Here is a 17,727-nt window from a genome sequence, read left to right as displayed (position 1 = left end):
GTAAGGTCTTGATGCTTCAGCCTGCTGGGGAGGTACTCCACCATATTTGTTCCAACCTAAAGGACAGATAATGCAAATGAATAAAGGTGCAACAGAATGGGAGTCTTGGGGTTGTGGGTATGGGTGGTGGGTTGGGGAGTCAATCTAAACTGTTTATTCAATCAAGCAGTCTTTAGAAATAATAGGCCTTTATAGCCAGAGCTTTGGATGAGGCAAAATACCTGAAAATTATTACAGCTTGATCTGGCCCACTTTGACAGAGCCACTGACAGGGATGCAAAGCAAGTCAAAAGAGTTTTGATAACACTTTACAATAAGGTTTCATTAGTTAACATGAACTAAACATAAACAATACTTCTACAACATTTATTAATAATGTTAATTTCTACATTTAATATTCTGCCCTACAAAAGCAAAAGACCTAAACTCGCTAGAGTGTGAAACTGAGAAAAATGACTAACGTTTTTTATTTGTCTAGCCAAATGAATTATAGTTAGGACACTAGAAATTTGTCAATTAGATGTTTTAGTAATGAAAATTATCTACATTAAAAAAAAATTGTGAGCTCAGACTTGATTTTTACCCCTATTTTGAAGTTACTGTACTGTATTGTACAACAAAAGAGCAATGATATACAAGTGCTATAACAAGTCTCAGTTACACAGTTAAAAATAAAAGTGCTTAAAAGGTTCTTCACAGTGATGAACCATTTTTGGTTCCATAAAGAACCATTCAGTAAAATGTTCTATAAAGAACCATCTCTTTCTTACCTTTTTATAATCTAAAGAACTTTCTTTCGCCACAAAGAACCTTTTGTGAAACAGAAAGGTTTCTCAGATGTTAAAGGTTCTTTATGGAACCATTTAGATAACAAAGGTTCTTCTATGGCATCATGAAGCAACTTTATTTTTAAGAGTGCAGCTTAACGAAGTACACACAGCAAGTCTTTTTTTTTTAAAGAATATAATTAGAATAGAGAGTGCTAGAGTTAGAGGAACTCTATCCTATTATAATTACTATTATTTAATAACTATCTATTCATAATTTATCCAAGATACATTATAAATTAAATTACAAAGTTCTTATGGAGCATATCTAGTTAACATGTTATTATATATAAGACTGGAATAACGATGTTGGAAATTCAGCTTTGATCACAGAAAAAAAAAAAATGTTTTTAATATATTCAAATAGCAAATATTAATTTATTGTAACAATATTTCACAACATTACTCTTTTTGCTGTATTTGGATCAAATAAATTACTTAATTTAAAAACATAAAAAATCATGCCGATCCCAAACTTTTGAATGGTAGTGTATTCAACCTGGTAAAGTCATTAAATGATTGAAGTAAATTTCTTGAGTCGTACTTACAGGTTGAATGTCAATGAAAGCTTTTTTGCTTTCATCAATGCTGGGCCGGACTGTTTTTTCTGCCAATTTTGTAGGGTGGAGGTGGAAGCAAAACAGGTAACAGCTTTAGTGCAAGATTTCCCTTTGCATCTGTAGGAAAATAATATTACATTCATCAACACTACTAAAAAACAGCAGCGAGCTGTCATTTAGTAAAAACTAATGTAGAATATAGGGCCAGATTTACTAGAGTCTAAAATCCCATAAAAGTGTAGACTGAAGTGTAAAGTTCTGCTGTTGATCCACTGACAATGTGCAAATTTAAGAACACAGACACATAATGACCAACATATCCTACCAAGAGCAGCAGAAATTAAAAGCAATGTTATAATGTCTTTGTCTGTCATTCTAAATAAATGAGATGAGTGGAGGAAATGCTGCATCTCCTAGCAGCAATTATTGCCAAGCACAAAAATGGGTTAAAATATATAAACTACCACAAATATGCAGTAATGTTAGTTGCAAAAATAATGTCCCCAATTTTTCTTCACTGCATTTCTTTAGTAATCCTGACAGTACTATGGTGCAAGCTATTAGTAAATCTGGCCCATAATATCAAAATGGTGTAGAAACATTTTAACCTTCTGTCATTTCTTCAGCTGTACATGGAAGCTTTGCTTCTCGCTTCGCAAAAAGCAAGATCCTGTCAGTATACCAAGGGAGGCCATTTTTCAAACAGTTTTGGAGATGCATCTTGATGTAAAATGTGAAAGTCCTGTGCAATCTAAAAGCAAAAATAACAAAAAAAACTTTTCTCAAAAAAGACTAAATATAACTCATGTTACCATATGATAAAGACAATATGTTAACATACCATGCCTGGGGTAGTTAGCCGAGGAAACTCATGGAGGACCTCAAACATATTTTTTGAGTTGTTTTGCCCTCATCCACTGCGCCCTGTACAAGGCAGTTTCTCGCATGTACTGTTCCACTTGGCTGATGGGCTGAGTGTTGTTTCTCAGCCATTGTTTTAATTTCCTCAGCTCTCTCTTCAGATATCGTTGATTCTACTGGACAAAGAAATAACAATGCTGTTAATCAAATAGAGGCTTACGAAAAAATTAAACATATAAAAGGATTAGTTTCCATAAAACAGAAATACTCTTCAGAGCTTTTCAACACTTTAACTAGTTAATCCTGGATGTTTCTAAACTCCATGCAAACTGATTCCCGAATTACACTGCTTAACATTTCACATTACTCATAATTTATTCAGGGTCAACAAATAATACTGGGTATTCATAAACTGGCATTTTACACTGTACATTTCTAAACCACGAGTTAATGTTCTTATTTGCATATTTGATGTGTCAGTGTCATTTGTTTGGATAAATGCTGCATGTAAAAAAAATTACATAACAGCTTTAACATCGTGCACTGCACACTCATATTATATTGATCTCTTCACTCCAATTGTTACATTTAACACAATGTTTCTATGAAATATACAATCAAAAAAAAAAAAAAAATCATAATAAACAATAATAAAAAAACGCCATGTTGCTACAGTTAGTATTGGCTTTATACATCTCAGACACCTGCATCTGTCATATTAACATTTTGCCAAAATCAAGCAAGAGTTTTTTTTTTTTTCACCAGCAAACTTATTGAAAGATCAGTTCTTTATTTATCCTTGCACTGTACCCCCAGTAACATCTCATAAAAAGAAATGGCAAATCTGCTGTATTCCAAGAAAAAAGAGATACACTGTAGCACATTAGCTGGGTACACCACATACTGACTGCACCCTCTTTTTTTAATTTCTGTTCATTAAATTTCTGCAAAATGTTGTCAGGTTTTTGTCTCAGTTGTTGAATCGTTTTATATTTATACAAATATTTACATGTTAAGAAATTTGCTGCAAAAAAATGCAGTTGAAAATGAGAGGATGCTTCTTTTTTTCTGAATTATAAACAAAATAAGTCCTTTTGTCTTGACATCTTAAAGTCATGGGAGTTTGAGTTTGCAGGGATTATTTTTTTGCATGAACTGCTCCTCTAAGAATTGAGTCTACCCATTACCTGGCATGACTGTCCTGCATGGTGCATCTTCCTTTCTCTCCTTGTGGTCGTCTCAAGCGCCTCAGTCGCTTTCGTATAATTCCTCAGTCTCTCTTCAATGAACCCAGTGGCTGGTCTATTATTTCGGCATTGGGCATACCATGTTTCCTGGAAAGACAAAAAAAAAAAAAAAAAATGTATGAACATACAATACACATGAACACAGGGCCTGAATTTCAGCGCGGGATTGTGGATATTGTGAATAATTCTAAACATTTCCGCAGGTTTTGAAATTATAAAGCAGGATATCGCAGCAAAAATGTATGCACTGTAGCATGTATGTTGAATTGAAACAGATTATCAGAGCAGTTCGGTAATTTTAAAACTTCCTGTGGGATTTAATATCACAGTGTGACTGATTCAGTGGTAATGCTGCTTCTCTCTCTCACTCCCTCAAAATGTCCAGATGGCTTCACAATCACATCCATATCTACATTACGTTTGCACTACAAGCGAGCTGCACACTGCAGTACAAGACTTTAGCACACATTTCGGGCAGTAGACAAAATTGTCACTTACGTTTTAAACATTCCAGCAGTTTAAACAATTCTGTACCCATGCTCTCTCTGACACACATACACAGAAACATGTAGTATTTACATAGCAACAAATCTTACTACTCACATAACCACCAGCAGTTTTATCGTGCAGACAGGGGAATGCTTGTACCAAGGCAGATGCTAGATGCCTTTTTTGTGTCCGAGCTTGGTCTATGAACAAGAAAAGACAAAAATAGTGAATAATCAGAACAAACAATTGTCTAACCAGAAGATCTTGATTAATTCTACTTACGTTTCTCCAAATTTCTCAATTAGGTATGACACTAAAATTCTGATCATGCAACGTCTCTGTTTTATGGTGACAAAACTGTCCTTATCAAGACTCTCAACAATCAGCCTGCCTTCATATGAGTTGGTGAGGATTGTGCGGACATCCTAAATTCAAATGCCCAGAATAATTATGTTAAAAGTTGCAATGTTCTTTAGCAATAAAAAATATGTTAATTTCTTATTTTGAAATGTGGGACTTACAAAAAATGGGATGGACACATGCAAAACAATAGGTGTATCCGGATCCAGCATTGTTGCATCATCTTCTCTTTGGCAAGGAGGTGTGGGAGTTGGGGGCTCATTTGGGCTTGTAATTGGGGCAGTGGAGGGCACAACATTTTCTTTCTAAGCAAGAAGATATTAGACACACACACACACACACACACACTTCCAGAAAACTTAATCATCTAATACAACTTAACATATGCATTATACATATATACACACACACAGGTTGTAGTGTTGCAAAGATCATATGTACAGGATACGTGAGTCTTACTGATTCTAGGTCTGTATGACCTAAAAGATTCTATAGCGCAGGGGGATGTATAAACAATGATCATCCTATTTGTATGACCTGACAGCGTGTGTAGTGGATGATGATCAATCAGTTCTTTCACATCAACAGCAATCAAAATGTGAGTGGGTGTCACACAGTATGCAAAAAAAATGCCTCTCAAAGCCTATTGTTTCCCCATTTCTGAACAACAAGCTTTACTGATGGTGTTTTTGATGTTTGCTCCATCAACAGGATGGTTTGTAAGAGCCCAAACTGGGGTTCTCCATCTGTGTCATAGGCAAGGAACACCGTCATGCCTGGTCGGTATCCTGTACCGTTTACCTTAACCCATTCAGGCACAAACACTTCACTGAACAGAGGGAATCCTGTCAAACCACTTTGGATGTTTTTAAATTCTTTTAAAGTGGCCAGAAAGGAACTCTGCCCTGGGCCAACTTCCACATTGTGGCTCAAAATGGTGCCAGAAAGAAAATCATAACACTGCATCATCTGATGCCGAAACGCCATCATCTTGCAGATGTTGCGGAAGTTGCATGTGATGTGACTAATCCGTTTAAAGAAACCATGTTTGGCCTCAAAGCGCATTGACCAAAACTGCATCAGGGGGCCTAGCTTCTGAATTGCTGTTGGGTAATGCAGCATGAAGTGGTGTTTTGGCCGCAAATGTAGGTGGGGAAAGAGCTCCAGAAAAAGGCAGTGATGCTCCTCAATGATCTTTCTCAAGAACTCTGTTGCTGGAACAGTGAGAGAAGGAGAAAAAATAAACTCCATACACTGGAGCAGGAGCAACAGAAGTTGCCACTCTTTGTTTCCCACTGGTATCAGGTCACCAATCATTGTAGGCAGTAACCTAAGTAAGCACCACATCTGAGCTGCAGATTGGTGCATAGACTTGTCCAGGTTTCTGAGGTCAGTTTTGCTTATTAGAGAAGGTTTGTTGCTTTTATCACAAAACCCATGATCAAAGCTTGTGATTCTGTTGTTCAGCTTGTCAAGCGTAAGATGTTTTTGTTCAACTAATGAATTCAAGACAAGTTTCACTTCATATGGCCCCACACCTTCAAGTATGTCATGCATGATGTCTGGAGCCACATTTTGAGTTACGTGATAAGACATCAAGTTGTTCAGCACGCTGTCTCTTTTTAACCCTGTCTCAGTGGGGTTTCCTATGAGCAAATCTGCTTCATGACTGTAGATGTCATGCAATAGCATTACATCTTCTGATGTCTGAACCCGCAAGACATCTCTATGTGCTTTGCACCATCTGCAGACATAATTTCCAGAGAAGCTTTCAGAATAGCCAATGATGGCATTTACACCCAAATTATCCCCCAAGACTTGGACAACCGCAAACTTAACAGTACCTTGGAAGTTTGGAGTGTTTAGAATGATGCCATCAGTCTCAAGAGACCTGAGTTCTGCAACAATCGGTTTTTTAAACAGTGCATCAAGGCCATAGGTCTTTGCATCGTCAGTTTTGTACACTGCTAAAAGGAAATGTGACCGTAAAACTTGACAACAACTCTGGTGGCAGGCTCTTTATGATGAAATATAAAAAGCCTAACTTATGAGTCAAAGTCTTCGATCCCAGAGGATTGACAGTTTCACAGTCATCATTATAGAGCAGAGAGAGGAATTGAAATCTCTTTCAAGAAAAGTGGGTGTGTTTTACAAAACTCCCCATCAAAGACATCCTGAAGTGCTTCTCTGTTTCTCTGCTGCCATGACAGCATGTTTTCCAACATGCCAGGAATGTTAAGTACCTGGGCTAAAATTTGCTTCAGTGGAATACGCTGAAACGTATCAGGGACAGCTACTTGTTTGACAACGCCTGTGGCAGAGTCTGTTTGCTGTACATAAGAAACTCCAGGCAACACTTCCTCAATGGGCTGAATGAAGGTACCTGATTTTGCAAAATACTGCATCTGTTTATAATCTGACTCCAGGCCTCTGAAGGGCTCTGCAGCATTTGTGAACTCCTGTCTGAGTTCCTCTACCTCTGGAGTATGTTCATGGCCAAATGTCCGAAATACTGACATGGTCTTTGATTGTAGTCTCCCGACAATGTCACTAATTAAACTGGAGGTCTGTCGGACTACCAAGTTTTATGGTGGAAAATGTCTGAGAAGGTTTAGATCTCAGGTTAGCTAAAAAAGAGCTACCCGTTTGGTAATGCTGTCCTGCTCCAAATCATCCCATTCATTTTCAACATCCTGTACTGGTTCCTCTGTGCTATATAGGAGCTCAAAGGACTGGTCTGGACCACCACTGGCCCCACAAAGAGGCTCTTCAACCTGGTCTCTATGCTGCAGTAGGTGCCTTCTGTAAGACCTTATGTATGAAAATGTTCTGCCACAACCATTTTCACTACATTGAAAGTATGTTGTGGAACTGTTTACATTGTGCACTGCACGTAAATGTGTAAAAAGACACTTTGTGTCACCAGGAATCTGCCTTTTACATCTAAAGCATATAAATGGCATCTGTTCAACAAGGCAAAAACTGCAGTGAGTTTTGCGTGAATAGTGTCTAATAATTAAGGTATCCGACCCAGTTCTAGCAACTCACAAATTCTTTGTAGTATTTCAGGAACTTCAGCCTAAGACCGATCTTTGGAATTAGGCAGTTAATGGTCCCCTCATCTAAAAGCAAAAAACTCTCCTCATCAATTGCCTGTTCTGAAAAAGACAAACACACGACACAAAAAAATTTAAATTTACTCAACCTATGACTCTTCAACAGTTTACCAAAAACTATAACACCCAAAAGGAGATTATATTATAGAGCCCAGTGTACATAACGCAAACTAGGACGGTCAAATTAAAATGAAAAATTTTGATATTCTGCAAATGTAAAACATTTATCCATATTTGGATGTTAAAAACTGACAACAACTTACAAGCAGATCAGCAGATAACAGATATAATGCATTGGTGGGAGATCAATTCTAAAAATGTTAACTTATCTTTCTAATAATTTTTGGGTGATCCACGGATAGCTGTGCATTAAAGGCATAGTTCACTTCCTTTATTTTCTTTCTTCTGTTGAACACAAAATAAGTTATTTTAAAGAATATTGGTAACCAGACAGTTTGACAGTATCCATTCATTTTCATAGTAATTTTTTTCCTACTATGGAAGCCAGTGGCTACCCTCAACTGTTGGGTCACCCTCATTCTTCAAAATATCTTCTTTGTGTTCAACAGAAGAAAGTCATGGTGGTTTGGAACAACATAAGTGAGAGTAAATGACAACATTTTTTGCATAAATGTAAATTAGTTCACTTCCAGCATAAAAAAAATCCTGATAATTTACTCACCCACATGTTATTCAAAATTCATGTTCAGTCAAAAAGAAATTAATGTTTTTTGAGGAAAACATTCCAGGATTTTTCTCCATATAGTGGACTTTAATGGTGGCCAACGGGCTGAAGGTTCAAATTGCAGTTTAAATGCAGCTTCTAATGCTGCGTTCACACCAAACGCGAATAGAGTGTCTGGCGCGAATGATTTCAATGTTAAGTCAATGTAAAGACGCGTTTACGCGCGTCTGGAGGTCTCGCGGCGCGAATGAGGCGTTTAGCGCGGCGCGGTAGACGCGAATCCGCCTCATTCGCGCGAACTTGAGCGTCTCCACACAAAACAAGGCGCGCGTTACGCGCGTTACGCGCGAATGGTGCTTTTGTGCATTTATGTGTTTGAACCGCGAATTCGCGTCTGCCGCCCGAGTTGAAAAATTTGCACTTTGCCGTCAATTCGCGCCGCGTTAACCAATCAGGAGCCTGCTCAGGAGTCACTCATTCAATATGGAGGAACGACTGATATTGTCAGTGAGCAGTCAACCAGAGATATATGACAAAAGTTCATATTTCTATAGAGACAGGAATAAAAAGGACCTATATATATATATATATATATATAAACATATTAATAGATTAATTGAATAAAGGCCAAAGATAAGATTTACCCCAAACGAATTATATTTTATCTTGAACCACTAAAGAGACATCAGAGCCAGCGGCACTTGTCAGAAGGTCTAGCCGAGGTGAGACAGCTCTAGGCGGATACATGATCACTGAGCTCCTGCTGATTGTGTGGAGCTCGTCTCCGAAATCGGCGAAACACATTTTTAAATAGACGCTGTCTTTATAAATAAACCACAGATTTGAGTTTAAAACAACTACATTCTCGCCTGAAATACTTTTAAAACTGCATTTCATGACACGATAACAGTAATATTTTGAAAATTATCAGAATAAAAATGGTGGTTTATAGTGTTGATTAATTTTAGATGTGAGTTTCATGATGAGGTAAATTTGATTTTGTTGTGAAGTTTAATTTCACGCGCGCGAATGAAGCGAATTTCATGCGCGAATAAAGCGAATGATCTCAAAATATTCAAGCGGCAAACTAGATGCGGTAGATGCGAATTTGACGCTCTATTCGCGTTTGGTGTGAACACAGCATAAGTTGTATAGGTGATCTAGGTTCTGTAGATGAGTATTTGATGCTCTATTCGCGTTTGGTGTGAACACAGCATAAAAGAGATAATAAATTAAAAAATATATTTTAAATATATAAATATTTTTTTAAAAATATGTTTAAATGTTAATCTATTTAGAAAATGACAGCTCATTTCACTAGATAAGACTCTTATTTTTTTTTGCTGGGATCATGTAGTGCCCTTTGAAGCTGCATTTTTGAACCTGCAATCCGTTGTGCTGAAGTCTGTATGTATGTAGAAAAATCCTGGAATATTTTCCTCAAAAAACTTAATTTCTTTTTGACTGAAGAAAGAAAGACATGAACATCTTGTATGACATGGGGGTGAGTAAATTATTGGGGAAATTTTCATTCTGGAAGTGAACTAATCCAATTTTTTTTTTGCAGGATGTGGAGGCAAAGAAACACCCACGCAAAGTAGATTGCATTTGAATTGTTTAATGCACAGATACCTGTATCTATAAATAACTTGCATCTGTGTGCAGCATTACTGTCTTTAAAAAAAAAAGGCTGTGCATTTAATTACTTCAACTTACTTACAGTAGTATAGTGATTTTACTAACACAAGTCCTGGGGCAGTGCTGATAAGTTTCTGTACTGAATGATTGTATGTGTGTGTACAGGGTGATCTCAGATCTCTATGTGCAAATGACGTATGCGTGTTTCAGTGAAACATTATTTATATACAACTGTGAATAAACTGAGATTGAACTACCTGTGCATTAAACAGATTTATGCCACAACTTGCAGCTAATCAGAATTAAGTATTCGACAGAGTATGGTATAATTTAAGAATAGTGTATGGCCTGTATGGCTTTATTGGATGGTGAAAGGACAGGACATATAGGACATAACAGGAAATAACAGGGGAAACTTACCTTCAAAACTATTAACAAGTTCTGGAAGCTGCCATTCAGTTAACTTCTCCTGAACAAAGCAATCCATCCATGCATAATCAGACCACCTAAAAACACAAAAACACAGACCCTTCACTTACAGCAGACAGTTTTATTTCTGATGCATTATTCAAACCATCATTTCTCCATTCAGTGTCCCACAAAAGAAAGTCAAGCAATTTTGAGTGGCATACATTTTAGTTAGTTGAAACTTATTTTGAGGTAAACTATCCCTCATAGTCAAAGAAATATTTAAATTACGGGTATTTGATCTTCAAAAAACTGAATTGCTTTAGTTTAAACCCCATAATCAGATTTAAAATCATTTTTTAAAATCATTCAATTAAATGGTGTACATACAAGAGGGTGAGTAACTGATGACAAAATTTTCCATTTTCATGTGAACATGAAGGCATAGTAGCAAAGACTTTAGATATATATGCCTGAAAGTGACTTTGATATTAGTGAATTACTGAAGGTTTACCTAGTGACAGCTGGTGATGACAAATGCTGTCATGACATCAGGAATGCTGTTTCTGGGTCCAAAGCATCCACTTGTTTCAAGTCTCAACAGACATTTTATGAGTACTATTTATTCGTATGAAAATAAGCTTTTAAAAAACTCACGGTGTACACTGTAGTCTTCGAGATCGCAGCGTTCCGGATACCAATATTTTAACAATTTATAAATCGTTATGTCAAATAATAATTTATGACTAATAATTAATAATTTGTCAAATAATGTTCTTAGACCAGTGGTTTTTATGGTGCATTCAAGCCCTCCTGGGAAGTTAGTATTTTATGAGTCGACAAATCGAAATTATGACGTAGGGTGCGAGATTGCCATCTATTAGCTCTCTATATGAAGCACGAAATTTAGAGTCACAAAAAGAGAAACGTTTTGCTGAAAAACGCACAATACATAATATTCCAATCTAGGATGAAGTCATTACGTTCATTAACAATAATTTGGGACAAATGTAATGTAATGTAATGTAAAATTATGTGAGTGGCGCTGAGGCGCTCTGCGCGGCAGGATTTTTAACAGCGCCCAAAGTCGCAGCTCGGGATCCGCGGACAGTCGCCGGTGTGCAATTCACTCATAAAAAAACTATTTGTGCAAATTTTACAGATGAGGTGCGGCGCGGTGCAGCGCTGCACTTGTCGTCCAGTGTGCGACCGCCTTAAGCCTGGAGTAGCATCTTATTTCAAAGATAGAATTGTTTTAGAAGAGGACCCTGTAAGCTAGGCTAGTAACTTTAGTTTGTTTTTCCCGCAATGAGGGTAAGTTAGCGGGAGAGGGCCAAACCTCAAGAGTCATGGTTTCGCTACTGAGGTCGGTCTTAACTAAGGGTGCTTTTACACCTGCCTCATTTAGTTCGGTTTGAATCGTACCAGAGTTCGGTTTCCCCCTTTGGTGCGGTTCGTTTGGGCAGGTGTGAAAGCAGCAATCGTACTCGCGTGCGCACCAAAGGCGGACCAAACAAGCGTACCGAGACCTGCTTGAAGAGGTGGTCTCGGTACGCTTTCAAACGAACTCTGGAGCGGTTCGTTTTGTGGTGAGAATGTGATCCGACCTCGAACAGACCCAACTGCAAAAAGTACTGATCATTTTTTGGACTAAACCAGCTGCCGTAGTCAGCTGCGCTGTGTATTATGGGATGAGGAAGTGTTTGTTGACAGTTTGTACTTTAGCATGGCAGCTCGTGGATTAATGCACGCCTCCGCTTGAAGTTACGAGCGATGCCCGCTCGCTCGTTTGCAGTGCATCAGAACGTTGGTTTTCAAGCCGCATCCGCACTTCATTATAAAAATGTATTGTTTGCATATTCTGGTGTATACAAACAATGTAATAGATTATGGCCAGGGACAAAACCAGCCCGCACAGTCGTCTCTCCATAGTTGTGTTGTCTCCGTGTTGTTTGCTGGCTTTTCCTCTTATGTTGGAATTTTTCCTGCACGTAAATTCTGACCAATCGAAAAGCAGTTTAGGAAATACGTCATGACCAATGAGTGATGTGGATGTTGTCATGTGACTGCATTTTGGTTTCGTTTCAACTGGTTCGGACCAAAGCAATCAGTGGTGGTGTGAAAAGGAACCAAAATAGCTGAAAAATGCTACAATGTATAATTGTTTGCCCTTGGTTCGGACCAAATGAACCGAACTAGAGATGTGAAAGCACCCTAAAGGGTATAGCCACAGTACCGGATCTTTTTAATAATAGTAACAGCTGATTTTTAATGGTTTATGGCAATTTTATTATCTATGTATGGCAATAATTCAAATTAGATGAGATAAAAAGTGTCACCTCGAGCGAAAGGCTGTGGGTTTGCCACCACGGACAGTCGAGAGCAGGTCTGAGGGAAAAAAAAGCAATATATTTTTAGTCCAAGATTAATTGACACTTACCTGGATTTCAAATAATAATAATAATAAATAAATGATTAGAAATGTATTTTTTATTGTGAAATTAAAAAAAAACGAAACTGACATCAGACAGAAAAAAATACGTTAAACCTTGTATCTCTGATGCTCGCAAATGCACGATGCTTTATGCTCCATCATATAAGTGATATTTTAAAATCAGAACAGCACATTTTGCCAATCGGTAACGATTAAATGATACAAAGACCAATACAAACCTTTATTTCACCAGAAAAAACACTGAAGTCAGTCTGCTTGAAAAGTGCACCGTAGAATTCCTCCTGCCGATGATCCAAAATGCCTGCGACAGATGACCCAGTAATTGGGTTGTTTTGACTCAGCACTGCATGCAGTAGGATGGGGGATGGGCAGCTTTGACCGTACGTGTACAAAAGGTGGTTTTCTGAAATTTATTACCAGAGATTTGCTTAAAGGCTGTAATGGACACAAATCTAATTTTAATAATCTAAAAAGGCAAGGAATGCGCGTTTACATCACATTAATCTCGTGGCATTGAAAACACCTTCAACTTAATTGACTTAATGGACTTTGAAGTAAATTACGTCATATAACAGTTAGTTAAAGAAGAAACGTAAGACTTTGACAAAAGGGGTGTTTTAAAACATAAAAAACAACAGTAGAAAACGTAATTTACTACCAGCGGGGATTACAAACCAGCAGACCAAAACGAACGAAGCTGGCGGGTGCATTTAATGCCATGTAAACTTGACTGTTGTCGCACATTTTTGCCTTTTTATAGCCCTCAGTATTATGTTATGTGTATAAATATGTTAAAAAAATACATGTTAAATGTATAAATATATTGATACTAACCTTATTTCTCCAAATATTACAGTGTGTGTGTGTGGCATCCACCTCCACCTCGAATTCAGTCAGCCCGCGCTGCGCTGAACCTGCGCTGAGTTGATTTGACCCAATGAGCTGGGTTGATGCGTCCGAGTGGGGGGAAGGGGTGCATTGATTCAGCTCTTAGTGAAAACGACCCAGAAAATAACCCAGCGGTTGGGTTACATAGAACTACCCAAAAACTACCCAAGACTGAAAAAATAACCCAAAAAATTTACCCAAATGGCTCAACCCAGCATTTGGGTGTAGAAAAAATAACCCAGGATTTTTTAGTGTGTAGGGGGCGAGAACAAATCTTCGAACCTGTGTGTATGCCTACTGTGAAATTGCCACATCAAACGTGACGTGCTAACATGGATGCAAGCTATGAAGCCGCCGTGTCACAGCGGACTTACCCATTAGGCAAAGGTAGGTGACTGCCTTGGGCCCCCAAAAGCCAGGGGCCCCCTAAAATGCTTTTCATATAGGAGATGCGCAATAAGCGCGGACACGCGAACGGTTTGCTGTTTACGATGTTTGTTACCACGACAACGGTCTGCGTTTCCGAGTTGAAACGTGCTTCTTGTGTATCCTGCTTGTAGCAAATGAAAATCATGCATCTGAGCTGACTGCTGCACGAGCGCGAGGTCTCTCTTTCCCAGCCCCCGCGCGCACACACTTTCTCTCTCTGCGTCCGCTCTGTTCAGCGAGCGGCTGAAAGGAGCTGCGCTTTCAGTTAAAAACACAGATATATGTTGCTTCTCTAATTTTACATGCAAGTATTGTCGAAATCATAGCACAGCCTAGGTCTTTATCTTATGTGTAGCCTATGTGATTTTATCAGAAAACGGCACGATTTCGGGACTATAAATCGGGATTTTTGTGTGCAGATTAACATCTTGGAAGGGAGAGCTGGTTATTGTAGTCGTTTAATGGGTCGCGTTTCAGTCACTATTTCATATTCATCCCGTATGTCTGACAACAGAACTTCATGCTCTGTTAACTATGGTTTCACTCATAAACATATATTGCATAAAGCATCAGTATTTGTCCATGCCCATGTTGATTAGAGTATTAAAAACTTAAAGTCCCAGGATATTATCAGCTGAAACAGCTCAAACATGCATTTTAGTCTGAGACTATCTTAAGCCTTGTCTGTGTGAAACCGAGGGAAAAGTATTAATTAAGGTACTTTAGATTTAGAATAGATAAAAATGTGCAATTAGTGTGATTGTGTGATTGAGTTGCGTCATGACAATCATGCGATTAATCACGATTAAATGTTTTTAATTGATTGACAGCCCTAAGTTAAAATGACTAAAATTAAATGTAGGCTTACGCTGGTAACTCATCCAGTGGACTTTACTCATCAATATAGGGTATACTTTTTTCATACTCTTCTCATTCTCACTAATTCAGAATGAACCTCAGAAACCTTTAGTCTTCAGAAAAGTTTAGATCGCATTTTCATTTTACCTGATAAAGGATCATTTATGAGCTGAGCACTGCTTTGTTTACAGCCCGTTATCGGGGAAACCACAATATTTCTTACGTTCCAAAAGCACCTCCTACTGGTAGAGAATGAATGTGCATTTTCAATAATCCAGTCTGCAGTTTTTGTTCAGACCAATGCAAAAATTCACCCACATAAATCCATTTTAAATAATATAGTAATTTATACTTCTAATCCCTTTTCTTGAAAAAAGGTTCAGTTGTGAGGTTAATCAATTGCTATTTCATGGTCTACAACATGAAAATAATAAAGTGTCTGCTAAATGATTAAATGTAAATGTTAATGAAGGAATCCTATTTTAACATGTACATAAAAAATTTAGAAACATTGGACACAACAATGTGGCACCATTGTGCAGCAGCAAGCATCACGACAAAAAAGGACCTCAAAGTTGATCTAGGTAAATGTGTGCAAATGTATAGGGCCCCATTCCTATATTTGCCTGGGGCCCCCAATTCACTAAATCCGCCCCTGCCGCCGGGTTTACTTCAGGGAAAAAAAATTCTTTTAAGAAGCTTCCCATTGGAAACTTCGACAAGACTCACGCTTGTTTCACACATCTGCAGTGCGTATGCAGTCCGTGTGTGTGTGGTGCAGAAGCAGCACGGACTCATTGTGCTTTCACACAGGACGCATTTGAACTCCGCTACTGATCCGCGGCTGTTTAGTCCACAAACACAACATTTGTTCATTATTTTATATTTCAAATCATGTAAAAATAAAAGTAAAAAATCATTTTCAGCATTGTGACTCTTTTATCACAGAACAGTTACAATCTTTCATAATCATATTAGTTTAAACTCAATAAATATAAACAACATATTATTCATGCATTTGACTTCTAGGTTTGAATAATAAGCTGCTCAAGCAAGCGGCAAAACATTTAAACACAACAATTAGCCTACTTTTCTTGTTAGGATATCGCAAATATTTACAATTAAAACACCACTAGCAGTCGACTCTCGTGCCTTTTGCATTTAAATCTTTATTACAACCAATTGCACGGTCCATGAACTTTGTTTTTCTGCTTCCATAAAAGTGCATATATTATGTTGCTTCGTTTATCTAAAGGTGCTCTTTTTCTTGTTTTAGACCTAGCCAAAAACCTATGTGTTGCATGTGAAACAGGAGATGAGCCCCTGGTCTCAAGTACCACCTACAAAGCATCCCTTAGCTAATGCGGAAGATGCCCAAGCAATGTAGCGCAGGGGAAGAGTCTTCGTCAAACCACTATATGTTTGAGTGCAACCGAGGCAAGCCCATCAGCACAGCTCTATCAGTACTAACAAGAATATCTTATTGAGCAATTTATTTTCATCACCAATCATTATAGTAGAACAGCTTTCTCAAGCAGTTTGTGATGCATATTGGAAACAGTAGATGAGCGCCTGGTCTAATGCGCCACCCGTCTTGAGAAACCCGTTCTCAAAGATTTACTTCAAATTAGCCATTTTAATCTAGATTAATCTAGATTAATTCCAAGATTACAGTGAGATTAATCTAGATTAAAAATAATTAATCTATGCCCACCACTGATATATATATAAATATACACACACACACACATATATATAGATATAGATATTCAACAAATTTGTGATGTCTTCTGTGTGTACATTTACTATATACAATAAACATTTTTATTTATTTTTTGTTACTACATGCACTGGACACTGTTCTCCATTTTTGGATGTGGTGTCATGAATGATCTGTAGAGCATATATTATTGAATAATGTGTGTATGATTTGAAAGCTTTGTTTGATTTGGAGTATGGGTGAAATGGTTTTGAAACGATTGTTTGATTTTGCCAATGTAGTTTGAAGGTTTGGGTTTGTTTTTACAGTTCTGAGAAAAAAAAAGTAATGGTTTGTTTTAGCAATTCAGAAAAACTGTAATCAGTGGCAGTGCAGTTCATTACTTATTCATTTATTTAATCTAAATGTAATTTAAATATTGCATTAAGTTTGGGTATTGATTGCAATAAAACTAAAATAAAAATTAGTTTATCGTACTAAATTTGGTTGAAATTTTGCAGGAAAATGCAGCTCAATACAGCAATCCACAGATACACACTCATATATATATGTGTGTGTGTGTGTGTGTGTGTGTGTGTGTGTGTGTGTGTGTGTGTGTGTGTGTGTGTGTGTGTATATATATATATTTACAAACCCGATTTCAAAAAGTTGGGACACTGTACAAATTGTGAATAAAAACAGAATGCAATGATGTGGAAGTTTCAAATTTCAATATTTTATTCAGAATACAACAGATGACATATCAAATGTTTAAACTGAGAAAATGTATCATTTTAAGGGAAAAATAAGTTGATTAAATTTCATGGCATCAACACATCTCAAAAAAGTTGGGACAAGGCCATGTTTACCACTGTGTGGCATCCCCGCTTCTTTTTATAACCATCTACAAACATCTGGGGACTGAGGAGACAAGTTGCTCAAGTTTAGGAATAGGAATGTTGTCCCATTCTTGTCTAATACAGGCTTCTAGTTGCTCAACTGTCTTAGGTCTTCTTTGTCACATCTCTCTCTTTATGATGCGCCAAACGTTTTCGATGGGTGAAAGATCTGGACTGCAGGCTGGCCATATCAGTACCCGGATCCTTCTTCTACACAGCCATGATGTTGTCATTGATGCAGTATGTGGTCTGGCATTGTCATGTTGGAAAATGCAAGGTCTTCCCTGAAAGAGACGATATCTGGATGG

The 17,727-nt window shown here is 37.6% G+C and overlaps 2 long non-coding RNA genes across 2 annotated transcripts; both read right to left on the bottom strand.

The window, feature by feature from the left end:
- Window positions 1-3,513: 3,513 nt before the first annotated feature.
- Window positions 3,514-4,518, bottom strand: LOC109077363. Its single transcript, XR_006153529.1, has 4 exons — window positions 4,506-4,518; window positions 4,267-4,409; window positions 4,099-4,184; window positions 3,514-3,582 (listed from the first exon to the last, which is right to left on the bottom strand). It is a non-coding gene; the product is annotated as an uncharacterized LOC109077363 (long non-coding RNA).
- Window positions 4,519-4,567: 49 nt separating this feature from the next.
- On the bottom strand, window positions 4,568-12,581 carry LOC122137414. The gene is made up of 4 exons (XR_006154814.1): window positions 12,531-12,581; window positions 10,204-10,289; window positions 7,393-7,502; window positions 4,568-4,649 (listed from the first exon to the last, which is right to left on the bottom strand). It is a non-coding gene; the product is annotated as an uncharacterized LOC122137414 (long non-coding RNA).
- Window positions 12,582-17,727: the final 5,146 nt, after the last annotated feature.

Source organism: Cyprinus carpio, chromosome A3 (assembly GCF_018340385.1).
Source record: "Cyprinus carpio isolate SPL01 chromosome A3, ASM1834038v1, whole genome shotgun sequence".
NCBI classification, from domain to species: Eukaryota; Metazoa; Chordata; class Actinopteri; order Cypriniformes; family Cyprinidae; genus Cyprinus; species Cyprinus carpio.
The sequence above is the reverse complement of the archived record's forward strand: the minus strand, read 5'-3'. Positions and strand labels throughout refer to the sequence as shown.